At 40.7% G+C, this 15,264-nt stretch overlaps 1 long non-coding RNA gene across 4 annotated transcripts in view; it reads right to left on the bottom strand.

Moving 5' to 3' along the window:
* LOC138066053 (uncharacterized) overlaps positions 1-15,264 on the bottom strand; it is a 46,813-nt gene that overhangs the window by 30,385 nt on the left and 1,164 nt on the right. The gene's annotated exons all lie outside the window — the stretch shown is intronic.

Below are 15,264 nucleotides of genomic sequence, written 5' to 3'. Positions count from 1 at the left end.
GCTTAGTAGACTCGTGCATATACACACTGTTACTGCGTGTAGGCTTAAAGCACTGAGAGTTGCTCTCTTCTGGTCCTAGCTTTGTCACTTGAAGAGGTTATTGTCTCTCCCTACATATAACCACTCACTGGCACAAGGGTCCCAAGGTCCCAACCAGCTCTTCACCAGGCACAGTTGAATGCGTGAGCACTTCTCAATCCACTTTAGCATGAAATCACCAAGGTTAATACAGAGCAGCTTCAAATCAGCTGCAGGCAGATGTCTTTGCACTGGTGACTAAGAGGAAGCCTCTTTGTAAGCTTTACTGCCAGGTGCGAACCTCCAACATGAGAGTTGTGGTGTCTTGGTCAAGAGAGTCATTTGCAAAGAGAATGTGTCTCAGTCGTGCTTGTATAGTTTGTGGCCTGTGAAAGACACAGCAGTTGGACACTATCTTAATTTAGGTAGGAAGGATTTCAGTGACAACCATGCATGACCAAAATGGTGCCAAGTGCATGAACTGGACAAATTCCTGAAAACCTGTGTGCCTACAGGAGGAAGGTCCTTACAGCTCTCTGCCTTTCCTGCCAAGTCTGTTTGCTTGGTTTTTCATGATTTAAATCAGCAGTATTCAATTATAAAAGCACTGGAGGGGGTGAAGAAGGGTATGCTTTGCATGAATATTAAATTAAATATACCTGTATTCAAGAATTAACATTTAGATTTAAGCAGCTCAGTCTTTAAATCAGTTTGTTATTCTATTTGAGTTCTGATACTTTAAAAAGTATATTACTTGTGTTAGCTTGTTAAAGACTCTGATAGTTATATTTTTATAGAGATATCACAGATCAGTGTGACTTACTTAAATGGCATTCTGGAGTCTATGTTCCCACTTAGCTTAACCTATTAATGTAAGCAGTACTAAGGTTTTGTCTTTGTGTTAATGTGAATCTAATACGAAGTGGCCTAATGCTATCCTAGGCCTAACATTATAAAAGCCTGTTATTTCTTTGCTTTTCCTATTACCTAATTTGTAACTCACACTGGGTAGAAACCAAAGTGCCTGCTGGGAGACTTTTAAAGTAGGTTTTCTTTGCAGCCCATTTGCTTTCTTATAATTGAGCAAGGTGGGGCTGAATCTGCCAGTCAATTTTAAAAGGGTTTTTGTAAGAATGTTACAAGCCACCACCTCTTGTTTAGAGCTGTGATTGCTTTTGAAAAGGACTGTCTTTTCAGAAAAGATCTCACTTTGTCAAATATTGGAAAGGTTTACTTGTTTTCTTGAAATATAATTATCCCTAGGGTTCTAGAAGTGGTAACTGTGAAAAGGCTAAATGAAGCTGAAATCATTTATGTCATTTGCGTCAACTGATCAGCTGACACAAACAGTTGCAGCCTTATTTTACCACATCAGAGTATTGATACTGCTGGGCCCAAATTCTGTTGTCATTTCTGGGAGATTCTTACATACTCATTAGTTAAGTTTACTCAGTCTCTTTGCTGTCTTTAAGGCTCTGACTCCATGTTATCAATATTGGACTACTACCGTACTAGGGAAAACTGATCAAGGTCTAGGTGGAAATTACATTTCTGTACAGTTAGGTGGAGACCTAAAGCAGGTTTTATACTGACAGTGCTTTATACTGTCTCTGTGAGTTATTCCTCATCCAATACCAGCACTAAGTGGACAGTAAATACCTGATCTGGCATAAAGTCTTCTCAGAAAAAGTTATCCCTTCGAAATTTCTGGAACAAATCTGAAGCGGTCGGGTGGCTGTGGCACTTTTATTCCCCTATGCTAGGTATCTAAAGCCTTGCATGATTTCTCTTGGAACCACAGCTTAAGACAATCAGTCCCCAATTCTTTAAAATCCATCTGCTTTATTATTAAGCTGATAAACTGTAAAGTCTTATCCTGTTGCATATAATCTCTCTCCTGCAGAGCTGTTCAGCTGACTCATCAGTGGGGCTGTCCAACATCAGGTTGTTCCCACTTCTGTTATGAAATACAAGATGTGTGTGCTCCCTGACTCACTGCAGCTGGCCCTGACACTGGCTGCCATGGAAGTGTGATTTACTAGAAGAGTTCACAGTGTAAGTGTAAGTAACATCAGTCACAGCTGGTTATGATAATCTTATCTCAGTAGAAACCAAACTGTGTACCACAGGTCTGGTATCTCAACCACTACGTCTCTGTGAGATCTGAGGATCAAACAATGTGAAACAAGAGGTTTTTACAAGTTTTAGCAAATAGGTAAAGTATCAGCAAAAAACCTGAATCTTACTTTCATTTGGCAGGGGGACTGATAACAGCAGATATCTCTCCGGTGACATTTTTTCTCACTAACACACGAGATACTATGGCATTGCTACAAAGCTCATTACCAGTCATGTTTGAACTGACTGCTTGGGAAAACAACACATCTGGTCATTGGGAACATGTAGCTACATCAGTATCTGAAGATCTGACTCCTTCTCATGTTGCTGTGTGCTAAGTGACCGTGGTGACTCTACTCCCTACAACAGGCAGTACTCCCTGGAGAGTGCAGCCTTGCCTATTTTATTTCAGGCTCTATCCCAACACTGTTTTGGAAAATGAACCTTGACCTAGCTGGAAGGCTGTCAGCACAGTTTACTCACAACCACTTGTTCCCTTACTACTAAATGAGATTCTATTTTTACTTGCCTCCACTGTAAACAAAGCATAGAATAATTATGGTTCTAATTTAATGTTCTGTGACCACATGCATTTTTTCATCATCTCAGAAATATGCACACGGTGGATATTTTTTCATTTTTTTTTCTTTCTACTATTGCTGCTTTCAAAGTTTTTTTTTTTTTGAAATTATTTGCTGGTTGTACTTTGGGGCCTGCTCTTAACACCATCAAGTGACCAGAACAACTGCCAGGAAAAGTCCAGGAAAGATTACATTTTCCTGAGAGTGAGCTCACTCCTGCATAAACACATAGATGACATCATCTCAGCAGCTTGGATGCCATGGTATAAGACCTATTACAATCTAGACACTACTGATGCTCTACATATACCTTGGGCATCTATACATATGCTGCCAACTCTGCTGATAGTGCTAGAGGTAATACTGTTACTTCCAAAGATAATCTTCGCTAGCAGGGCCAGCTGAGCTGTCCTGACAACATCTCCTCCACTCCTCCCTTGTTCTGGAGAAATAGATTAGCTCCCATAGCAGGGCAAATGAATGAAGCCAGCTCAGCTCTAGGAGAAGGATAACCATCCTTGCAAGGGTCTCTACCAGAGCCAATAAGCCGTCCAGCAGCTACAGTGTGATGCAGAAACAGTTGAGCAGCTGCAGAAAAAGCAGCTAGGTTCGAGCAAAGTTTGTTTGCTTGGTGTCAGCACTGCATAAACATGACTCTCCTCATTGTATAGAGAAGTTGGCTCTGGATGCAATCTAGTTATGAATCTTTACCCCTACGTTCCCACTAACGAACTCTGCAAGACCAACAAAGAGAGAGCTGAGTGCCTTTGGAACACGGGACTTGCAAATTGGATAATCTAACAAGGGAGAGTTGAGAGCTAGTAGGAAATGAAGGGCTCCAGATAAACAAAGTAAAAAAATTGGGAGGTTTCTCTTTGGATAACAGTGAAAGAAGTACGTAATTTCAGGAGTGAATTCATTGGAGAGGAAAATGTCATCGGAGAAGAGAAGAAAAAAAAAAGCAATGAAAGTAGGTAAGTTGTCCTGAAAAAAATTGAAGGGGAAAGTGTGAAAGGAGAGCTTAGGGGCCTCTCTGCTCGATATATCAACCTTAGATCTCTCTGCCTGCCAGATGCTAAAAGTTAAAGTTCTGCTGTCCTGGGAGAAATGTTTTGTGTATTTGGTTCTCATCCTGCTCCCCTGCTATTGCGTATGCTATTTGATCTGTCATAGCCAATTCCTTAAAGTGTAATTATTATTTAACTTTATTTTGTACTTTGTAAATTCTGTCAAATTCTCAGAAAAGTAGCCTTTGACTGACAGTTGAATATTACAAAAGTTTCTGGCCTAAATCATAATTTGAGCAAAATCTGCCTTTAGGGAAAATTCTTCCCCACAGAATGAAAGCAAAAGACTGATATTCACCATAATTCATCATTGGACTGATGTAGGGTTCAATAAAATAAATACACTACATAGTAAGCATTTGAACTAGTTGCTGGTAATTCAAAAAATGGGAGTATTACAGTCAGTGCTTAAACAAAAATCTAACATTCTTCAATTTACTCTGCTCTTCAAATGTTTCTTTCCTGTGAACTGGGTGTCTGAGCAGCAGAGAGTCTCTTGCAGATGGAAGGTGCAGATATAGCTATAGAAGAGACATAAAATAATGTGTATTTGATTCATATTCTCTTCCTGCTTCTTCATTTTCTTGTAGCTAGAGGAATGCTTGGCTGAGGAAAGTTCTGAGGATCTCTGTTTTGGAGAAATACTAATTTCATTTCAATAAATCAGCTTTGTTTCTATTTTCCAAAAATCAGGGATGTGAAACAATCCTATTACTTCCATTCCACGAACAGTCAGATGATGGGGCCTCTATTTGTCTGTAAGTTATGACTAAAGTCAACAGTATCATCCATGAAAAAATTTCTCTTCAAGATGAGCACAAAGGCCAGGTCTCTTCTGTACCCAAGGAGGTGAGTACTCAGTACCACACAGCATAAAACAAGAGAGGATCGGATCACCACTCTTAGTCAATGCTTTAGTGACCAACTGGAGATACACATTGGGGTAGTCATATTAACTCATCTCCTATGTGATTATCTGTCAAATATGTTTGCATCTCTTCTTTGCACTGATATTTTTATCCATTATTTCCTTGCTATTGTGCACAAAATGTTAACCTACATGCTTGTTCTTTCTGCTATCAGATATTAGTGATCCCTAGCCACTTAAGCCCCATTTATCTGATTCTATCTCTATTTTCACAAGAAGAAATATAAAATGCCATGCACTTCAGCTGACACTTAGCTTTGTGAGATTCTAGACATATCCTTCTGCTGTTCACTCTGTTCCATTGTAATCTTAATGCAATGTTTTAGAGAAAATAGACTTTTTTCGCTAACTACCATTACCACACACCTGGCACAAGCAGTTGATGGGGAATATTCTAGCCAGTTCTTACAGCAGACATAACTATCCACTCTTTTCCCTAGTGATTGGTTTAGTCTTTCTATCTAAAGCAATCTTTTCATAAAATGAAATCCACTTTATTCAGTCACTAAGCTAACTGGTCTCAAAAGCTGAGTGGATGTTGATACTAGACTGCCACTTCTTACAGCGGTTCACTTCCTTTCACAGTTTCAGAGTTGAAGTTAGATGACTTTTCTTTTAAGTAGTAAATGATTGTGATGGACATAAGAGTTGCCCAGAAAACTGGAGAAGCAGAACTGCAACAGTGGTTACCACGTATGCCTAGCCAGATCACCTCCAGGACTATAGTAAGTAAAAAGGTCAGGAAGAAGGAAAGGAAGCGGAAGACTGAAGAGGCAGCAGCAGGGCTGCAGAGTGCCCAGCTAGCCACCTCCACATCTACAGACTGGATGGGGTGGAGGTTTGTACATGAGGAGAGGTATGAAGAGGGGAAGCTGAGATGAGGCCCGAGATACTCAGAAGGTTGTGTGTATAACAATTTTAACTGCTTTATTAATAAGACTTTTGTATAAAAAATTGCGCCATGAATATTAATATTATTGTACCTGGACCAATAATCATAATTTTATTGCATGTTGATTAGATATTTATTACTTAATTTAGACCACCAGTAAATTATTACCAGATTATAATCTGGTAACGGTAGATTACCATTTGCACAAGAATAGTTTTGTAGTTGAACATTGCTAGGTGGACCAACTCAGGCTAGAAGAGGCCCGGGGACTGAGTAGGTAAGATGACATGGCCTGCAGGACTGGGCTCAGAGCTGGCCCAGACCTGTCTAATGGGTCTTGCTTTTCCTTTGCCTCTTTTGGGCTGCAGAGTTGGTTTCTGGTTCATGTTGGGCAGCAGAAGCCTGGCAGAGGCGGGGGATGGCTGAAGAGTGTATGATGCACAGGGCTAGGAGGAGGGGTAGGAGTTCAGAGGCCCAAGACTGTTTCTTTATTTTCTCCTGACCTAACTGGGCTGATGTGAGGGAAGAAGAGACCGTTGCTCAGAAACAGGTGAGTAGGGGATGCCAGAGTGGCGGTGGCTTTTCTGCTGAAAAGGTGGGAAGACGCAGGCAGGGAAGGGGCCAAAGGCTTCAGAGTTTTGGGAAGGCAGTTTGAGTACCTCTCTGTCACAGAGGCAAGGGAGCAGGGGGCTGAAGAGGGGGAGGATCTTGGTGGATGTCACATAGCTGGTGGGAGCAGGGCAAGGGCTGCCTTGCATGCCTAGATGAGAACTGCTCTCCCTCTGCTCACTTTGGGCCCTTTTGCCTCTGAGAGAAAAGAGTGAGCACTCAAGAAACAGAGTGGAAGAGGCCATCTTCTCAGTGGAAATGCCAGCATCTGTTAAGTTCAGGTGTGAGCTGGGATCAGAGGGGACTAAGACCACCTTCTTCCTGGTGCACAGGAGCCATGCCCTCTCTCCTCAAGCTAGCTAGGGGGGCTCCCATTCACTAAGAAGGCATGCAACAGTGACAGGATTTTACAGAAAAGACTGGAGGATGACAGGCAGGGGAAAAGGGGTTAATGAAAAGCTCTGAGCCACAGTCTACCCAGCCCCCTGTGTCATCCACCCTGTTAATGGCTGCAACAAGTAAAACTTAGTCTAGTTACCTCATCTCCAAAAATAACTGTGTGGTAATGGAAAAAGGAGAAAGCAGTCAGTGAATGAATAAGCAGCACCTTTTTTGCAGCTTGTTTTATTTTACAGCGTTTCTTCTACTCTGAAGTCAAGGATTCCAGGAAAAGAAGAGGAAGGAGGAACAGATTGTACATGGCAAAAAAAAAAATTGTGTCCTTTTATGATGCTATTATCAGAGCTGCAAAATATTATTTCTAGAGATGCTGCAGGCCAGATCATCGGCTGCTACAACCTGCCAGACTCCTATAAGCAACAGAGCTGTACAGATTCAAGCTAGTTGCAGATCTGGCCTGCCATTCGTGCGTGCAGGCCTCTGTGGTGCCATTTACACAGCAGCAGTCGGCGTGAATTAAACATTTCAAAAACAAGTGTTCATAGTATTTCTTCTCACACATGTAATTGGATCAAGATTTGGGTTTGGATGGGTTGAATCCACAAATATCAGTGAAAACAAGTCAATGTCTTTTATTACTAAGTTGGTAACTATTTTTGCACTGGGCACGCATATGTAAAGAAGCCCACTCCTTCAACCTTATACAGATATGAATGGCTTTTCTGCCTGAGTAAAGGTAGCATTGTATAAAGACATTTATGAAGGTTCTCAGGACTCAGTAGAAGAAACCATACCATACCAAAATATTATAACATATTAGCTTTTCAGTTTTGTATACACACTGTCTTGTCAGAGCTCTGAATTAATTGACCGGTATTGACTAAACACTTCAATACTGAATTGCAGAATTGGATCGTTAAGAATTATGTTACCTCTTATGAGTCAAGCAGTTACACAAAATCATATACTCATAAAGTTGGAGGAGACATAAAGCTTATATCTCCTTTGAGAGAGAATCAAGTCTGCCTAGGGTATTCCTGAAATAATTTTGTCTACCCTGTTCTTCTAAAACTCTGACAACAGGAATTCTTCAAGAAGTCTCTTCAAATGCTGAGCTATACTAGAAAAGGATTGTCTGAGATACGCATCTCTTGCTGCAGAGTAAATGAATTACTTCTCAACTTACTTTTTGTGGGCATGGAGAAGACTTGCTTTTCTTTGCAAGTCTTTTGTACAGGTGAAGAATGCTATGAGGTCACCACCCAGTTTTATTTTGCGTAGACTAAATAAATCAATTTCTTTCCATCTTCCTTCATTGATCTTGGTTTTTGAATTCTTCACTCCTTTTGGTCTTCTCTGGTCATTCTTGCTTTTTTTTTTTCCCCTTAAAGTATAGTGTTACAAACTGGGCACACACCTCTAGTTATCAGTGCTGAGTAGAGCAAAGTAATTATCTTTAGATTCCCCAGAATTACATTTGCTTAGCTTAGGGGCCAGTAAAACGTTTGTTTGTTTGTTTGTTTGTTTGTTTGTTTGTTTTTTGCAGCATTATCCTGTTGACTCATACTCAGTTTGTGACTGGCTCTGGGTCCCAGAGCCTTGCCTCCAGGAATACTGCCAAGCTAGCTACTCCCTGCTTTTAATTGTGCATTTGATTTTTCCTCCCTTAGAGAAGTTCTTTACATTCTTTATTGAATTTGACCTTATTGATTTCAGAGCATTTCACTAGTGTAGCAAGATCATTTTAAATTCTAATCTTGTCCTCCAATGTGCTCACAAACCCTTCCATCTCGGTGTCATCTGCAAATTTTACTCTCTATTCAAATCATTACCCTCATTCAAGTCATTAATGAAGGCATTGAGTTAAACTGACCCCAGGCAGACCCTTGTGGGACCTCACTTACAACATCCTCCTCGTTTGACAGTGAATCAGTGATAATTACCCTGGATGAGTGGTATTTCAAGCACTTGTGCACCTACTAGGCTGCAAAGTAATTTCAGACTGTCCTCATTTTTCAGTTTAACACATAAGAACATAATATGGGGCCACATCAAAAGCTTTTTAAAAAAACCTTACTCACACCTGATGCTTACCATATACCAACTGGGCCAGGGATGCCCAACTCATCAGCTTATGGGTTGTACCCAGTCCTCCAAGTGAGGACTGGGTACGTTTAGCACATAGCCGACAGCCAGGCATCTGCTGTACCTATGCAGACGGAAGTTATGTTGTCCTAGAAACATAGCAGCTTAGCTTCAGCTGACAGCTTTCCCCCAGCATAGGCAGACAGGGAAAAGGGGTTCACCTGAATGCAGGTTCAGTGCAGTGCTTGCCTAGTAAATCCAGCCCTTACAGGCAGCAAAGGACTTTCAAAGACATGAAGTGTTTTGCAGGTAGAAAGTTTCTGTCACATAAGGAAAAAGCAAGGCAGCTCCTGTGCGTCTCCCAGAGAGGTCGTGTCACCAGCAGCAACAGGTTTAAGCACTATGGCACTAGGGTGTTTGTTGCAGAGAAGATACTAAATTAGTTTAATATGATTTGTTCTTCAAGAGTGTTTGTTGTCCTACTGTATTCTACATGTTTAGGAACATACTGTTGTAGTATGTTTTAAAGCTTTTCTCCATGATAGTCCTATCCTGACTGCTCTGAAAGTCTCTGTTTTCTTCTCTTTCTCCTTTTAATGGCAGGTACAAATGTTTATCCTCTGGGACTTTTCTTCCAGGAGCTGTCAATGCTTATTGTTTGTTAGTGCTTCTAAGACTGCTCCAGTGCTTTAAATTTGCCAATGCAAATCTCAGCAGACCTGGCTGATTTCAATAAATCTACATTACTTAAACATTTAAAATGTATTCTTTACTTGGTTTAGGAGTTTTCTAAACCCCTGTTAAAACGAAGCATGCTAAGTTTCTGGGTACCAACACCTTGTTTGTGAGTGAAAACCATTATATACTTCAGTCTTGGTGTCATCTGCTTTTTTTTCTTCATTCCTCACTAAGCAATAGACCTTTGTGCATCCTTCCCCTGTTTCTAACATCCTTGTCATTACAATTTGCCCCTTGTGACTCTTTTTCTGCCTTAGCCTTTCTGAGTCCTTCCTATTGTTCAGGCACCTTTGTCGCTGTCTCCTTTTCTGTACAGTTGCTTTTGTGTGATTCCCACCTTATTTACTTTACAAGGTGAACCTGGAAATGCAACAGGGTATTTCTATGGTGCCAGGGCTCAGGTGCAGTCATGAGGACAGAAGCTGTGCAGTCACATAGACACTCCTGTCATGCGACACAAGAGTGTACACAACTGAGAGAGTAGCTCTGACCAGTTTTAAGACTTTAACGTCCATTAAATCATGGATATGTTATCTTCTCAAGATAGTTCCCCTTCACATGCAAATGTCCTGCATGTGTCTGTGTTTGAAGAGCAGGCCACTGTTGGTTCAGGTGTCTGATCCTATAAAGAATTGTTCCTTCCAACTATTTTAAATGGTGGGTATGGATATACCTAATTGCAATGAGGATACTTATCCTTTTTCCTCAGTAGGTCTTAATGCATTTACAAGGGACCCTATCCTTCCTTTCTGCAGATGGAGTGATCTAGATATAGAAAGGCAAGGGATATGTCTAGGCCAACACACAGTTTAGGCTGAGTTAGGAAGTGAAACTAGGTCTCCAAATCCCAATCCTGCATTCTTGCTACAAGGTCTCATTACCTCCACCAATGAACAGGGATATGTCTAGGCCAACCACAGTTTAGGCCGAGTTAGGAAGTGAAACCAGGTCTCCAAATCCCAATCCAGCTTTCTTGCTACAAGGTCACATTACCTGCACTGATGAACTACTGACTTCCCTCAGAATGTATAGAGGTCTTCATGATATACACACATTTAACTTCATTTCCATTTTTAAAATGCTACATACTAGCTTTGCTGTTTGGCACAGCAGCAACGTTCTAATGAGATTAAAGTATCTGCACGGTCCTATATTGCTACAAAAAGTCATTTCAATATCCAGCTTCCAAACTCTTCAAAGTTAAAGCTTTTCTTTTGCATTTGCAATGAGTGGAGCACAACAGCACTGTAATGCACTACATTAATGCAAGTAACTGCCATAAGCTTGCATATATAGGTTGACAATAACTGTGTAGCATGACAGTTTTTACTCTCTTGAAAGATGACTGTCACTTACAGAGTGTATTATTTACTGAAGATAAAAACTAAAGGGGGGTTGAATCTTTTACTATTGTAGCTGATGACCTTTACAGTTTCCTCCTCATTGTTTAAAAGAATAGTTTGGTGAAAAATCATTCTGCTTCCTCATAGCCTACTGTGGTATGTTTTTGTCTGTCTTTCTCTCTAAAACAGTTGTGCTTCTCTTAGATTCCCTTCAAGCCCATTATTTTCTCTGGCAGACAGGCTGGACTGGTAAAACAAGGCCACGAGCCTCTTAGAGCTGAACTGAAGTAGTCGCACAACGGCAACATCAAACAAAAGAAAGAAAGATGGTTTCACCAACTACAAGTAACGTCTAGTAACACTTGCCACTAAAAAGGTTTTACACTGCTCTTGGAATAGAGTAAGCAATACTCTCAGCATGCATTTTATTAGTTTTACATGTGAACTGTCCCCTCATCTTGCAAGCAAAAAAAGGTCTGTTGCAATGTATTTCTAGTACAGTGTGACCTCTCTGGGACTGCCATCATGTTCTGAGTAAATCTCATACAGCTACCACAAAGCTACTAAGTTAGTAACAGACTTCAACACAATTCTGACTTCACTCAATAAGAAAGCCCAGGGTTACATATGCAGTCTGGGCTATTAAACCAACATCATTTTCCTTCTTCTAAAGAAAGAATAAATAAAATTGTTAAAGAAAAAATATTATAAAAACACAAGGTACAAAGTGCTTTGTAGTTTTATGCTAAGACATTTTCCATTAAAATCTTTCCTGTATAGCAGCTACCACATCTCACTTTTTTCAGAGTAAAGTATAGACAGTATTCTCTGTCCTGCAATGAGTCAAGCAAACCACCAACATAAAGTGGCAATATTTTTACTATTACTGTTTGTATTGTGCCATTTCCTACCAGTTAAAGATCATAATAATGATGATGTATGCAAAAGTTCTATTTGGTAATGTATCCAAATGAAACAAATTCAGTTTATTATTTGATTTCACAGGCACTTAATCACACAAAACGATGCCTGGATGGCACAGTGATAGATGAACTAGAAAAAGATGAGGTTCATTAATTGTGACAATAAGATCATTGCTGTCTAGTGTGATTCCGTCTATCCTCATCCTCTCATAGATATAGGAGGTGTGATCTTCCCTCGTTCTTCAGCAATGGGGCGATGTCAAATTAGGAACCACATAAGCTGACATCAAGTGGTGGGAGGGCTACTTGGTCAAAACGCCTCATTATCACGTCTGTCATCATCACTGCTAAAGTACCATTTATGTTATCCAAGAGGAAATCAGCTTACTATGGAAAACTTCAGAGGACTTACAGAGCTGACTGTTCTTAAAGTTACTGAATGTGAAATATAGGAAAGCTAGTAAATGATTTGTAAACTGCTTCATCAATTGCTGCCTGGAAAGAGGCGCTGGTCATTGTATAATACAGCATGCTGCTTGTTTAGGTGAGACAGAAAGAAAGGTCAGGAGTGCAGGAAGTACTTATAAATTCAAAAAACCCCACGGCTGGCTGCACCTCAGATGCTTCCTTTGCACTGGAAGGGACAAGCCACACAGAGAAGCCACACAGTCTATGTACAAATTAGAGTCCAGGCCATTATGGATGAGACACATCTTAAAAATTCAAGGTGATTGATAATAAAGCAGCTAAGGAAGAACCTATTCTTAAGTCTGCTCTAGAATTACATTTTGTTTGAATGACTCTTGGTCATTCTCATCACCCAGCCTTACGTCTGGCAGGAATAGACCTTTTATGTGATTAATTATTGTATTTGATGGGTGTTGATGACTAGACTATTCTGAAGCTGACGAACTTCAGAATATTTTCTATATTTGGAGGTAATCCAAATGCATCCAAATAAAGGGACATGAGAGAGCAGCTTCTTGAGGAGCTGCTCCCCAAGACGTGTATAGACACAGGATCAGCAAATAAGAGTGTGTTTCTTTATAAGCTACAAAAATCAGTACAGGGGCAAGGGTTTTCAGGTGCTCAGTTGCAGAAAGAAATCCGTTCTGGCAGACGCGAGCCAATGCCTCTCCTGCAAGGAACAAATACCTGAGAGATATCTCACAGTTTCAGACAACACTTAAACTTCCTGGTAATAGCTCTGCATTTGAATCTGTACAATCAGCTTCTCATTAAGACTGGCAAAAAAGCAGGATTTTCATGTGTCAGGGACTTCCACTTTTGGTCGGGTTTTCAGTTAGTCTTCATCCAATGCAAGCAAACCCAACACAAACACTCATTTCCCAGACATTTAGGAGAAAATGGACGTTTTAGGAAAACTTTCACTTAGAATACATTGATATATGTTGTATTCTAAACAAAACAACCTTTCCTGACCTAGAAGCTGCTTAGTCGAGTGGGTATGCTTGTCTTTTCTGTGACTACTAATAAGAACTACAGCCGCATGGAAAGCCTTAAGTCCCATTCCTAAGGCGATCTGCCAGGGATCAAAGTGCTTTTCTATGGGAATTCTGCCTTGTAGTTGGTGATAGGTTATTGAACAGAAACCTGCAAACTCTAGTCTTAATTTCCTCTGAAAATATTTTCTCTTCCCTTCTACAAAGGGGAGACTCATAGTCAGGTCTGTGACCCATAGAATGGGCAGTCGCTTAGCCATTTAGATTTGGAAGGGCATATTTTAAAGAATGAAAGATTATGGTCTACCATGGTGAAACTATCTCTAACTGAAGCATAAATAATTTAATTATGGTGTTAAAACAGCAGAGAATTTACCCCATAACTTCAAGAAGTGAAGCGACGCACCCCGGAAAAGCCTCAGAGACTATAAATTACAGCAGCCCTTCAGGTTAGCAGGCCAGAGTGCTATGAACATCCTTAGCCCTGTTACCTCTTCATCAGATCCCTATTGAGCATCAAGGTCTCTGTATATTATCATATGAGCTTGAAATACAGATTTTAAGGACCAGTTCTCTTGTGGTCTTATCTCCTTTATGTGTCACTCTTCTCTTTCAGTGAGACTACGGTCACTTAAACTTCCCTGTTTAAACTCATGTCTTTGCTTACCTCATCACCACAGTGACAGGATTCCTTGTTGCAGGCTCACGGATTCCATCTTCTGTGACACTGCTTTTCCCTCACATTTTTTTTTACTATACTCAGGTAATAGCAAACAACTTCTCCTATAACTGATACAATTTATAGACACCCAGACTTACCCTGCTGGCTCTCTATTACCTACCACACCTAATTTCAAGTTCCCGTTTCAACCTCCCTGTCCTCAAACACTCACACTTGGCTTCAGCTTTTTCACCATCTCTTATTCGCTCCACCCCTCCCATGTTCCCTCTATGTTTAACCAAATCTGGGGTACCATCAGGCTATTCTCTGTAGTATCTACTATGCCCCTGTCACATCCTTATCCTATTCTCACCTTCCTTCACCTATTTCACACTCTTTCGGGAGCGTGAGGAGGCCAGTAATTGCAAAATGGTATAACAGGGCATTAGTGTGCAAACTCAGCTGTGTGTACACCATGCCCTTCTTCTATGTTCCACCCCTCAATCTGCTTTTTTTAATATGCATTATTAGATTTCTAAACAATGGTATGCAGTTGGACAGTTTGTATAATACCCAAATCATCTAACACGTTTTAGCCTCCGGAGTGACCAAATATTCCCCTCACTTTTCTGCTTCTTTTCTCCAGTCTGTACTGGTATCTCTTCATGTTGTTTTCAGATCAGTCTAAGCACCAGTCCTGACACAGGACTACTGCAGCAGCACCCCAAAAGCCTTCAGCTCTCCTGAAACCACATGATGAGCAATGATTTGCAGGATCCAGACCTTCAAGTGTTAGCTGAGCTCAAGATAAGTAGTGCAGCTACAGAGTTACACACATTGTCAATGAATAGTTTTCACATGTAGCCTGAAACAGATGGGAAAATCCAAGAAAGCTGAACAAGGGGAACAAAAAAAGCAACTTTGAAAATTTGTCATTTTAAAACCATACATTGCATTTGTAATGCAGATAGCTGTCTCTTATTTTCAAGTAATGCATGATGGATTAAAGGAAATGTGAGACTGTTACTCTGAAAGGTACCGAGTTTTCCTCTCTTCAAGCACCTGCGTATTAAGTCTACACTGTTAATCCCTATGGTTTATCTGACCGGAGTTGGGAAAAAAGTGGGTCGCAGAACTTGAGCGCTAGAGACCATTTAATCCCCACGCCAAATCTAAATGTGCTAATTTTCAGAAGCACAGAATCAGCAGCAGCTTTGGCTACCCATCACCGTTCGCAGTCAGGCTGCCTAGCGCGTGCTGACAGCACCTCACAAACCCATCGGCTGAACTCAACTCCTAAGGAGAGAGCCGCATTAAGGCTGAACACGTACGCAGCCATTTACAGCGGCAGAGTCCAAATCCGGAAGCAAGGCTTTAACTTTAGGTTACCAAAAATTGTACCGGGCTGCATTTGATGGTGCAAAAGCTGAAGCCTGCTC

This window comes from Struthio camelus, chromosome 2, assembly GCF_040807025.1.
Source record: "Struthio camelus isolate bStrCam1 chromosome 2, bStrCam1.hap1, whole genome shotgun sequence".
Lineage (NCBI taxonomy): Eukaryota > Metazoa > Chordata > Aves > Struthioniformes > Struthionidae > Struthio > Struthio camelus.
The sequence above is the reverse complement of the archived record's forward strand: the minus strand, read 5'-3'. Positions and strand labels throughout refer to the sequence as shown.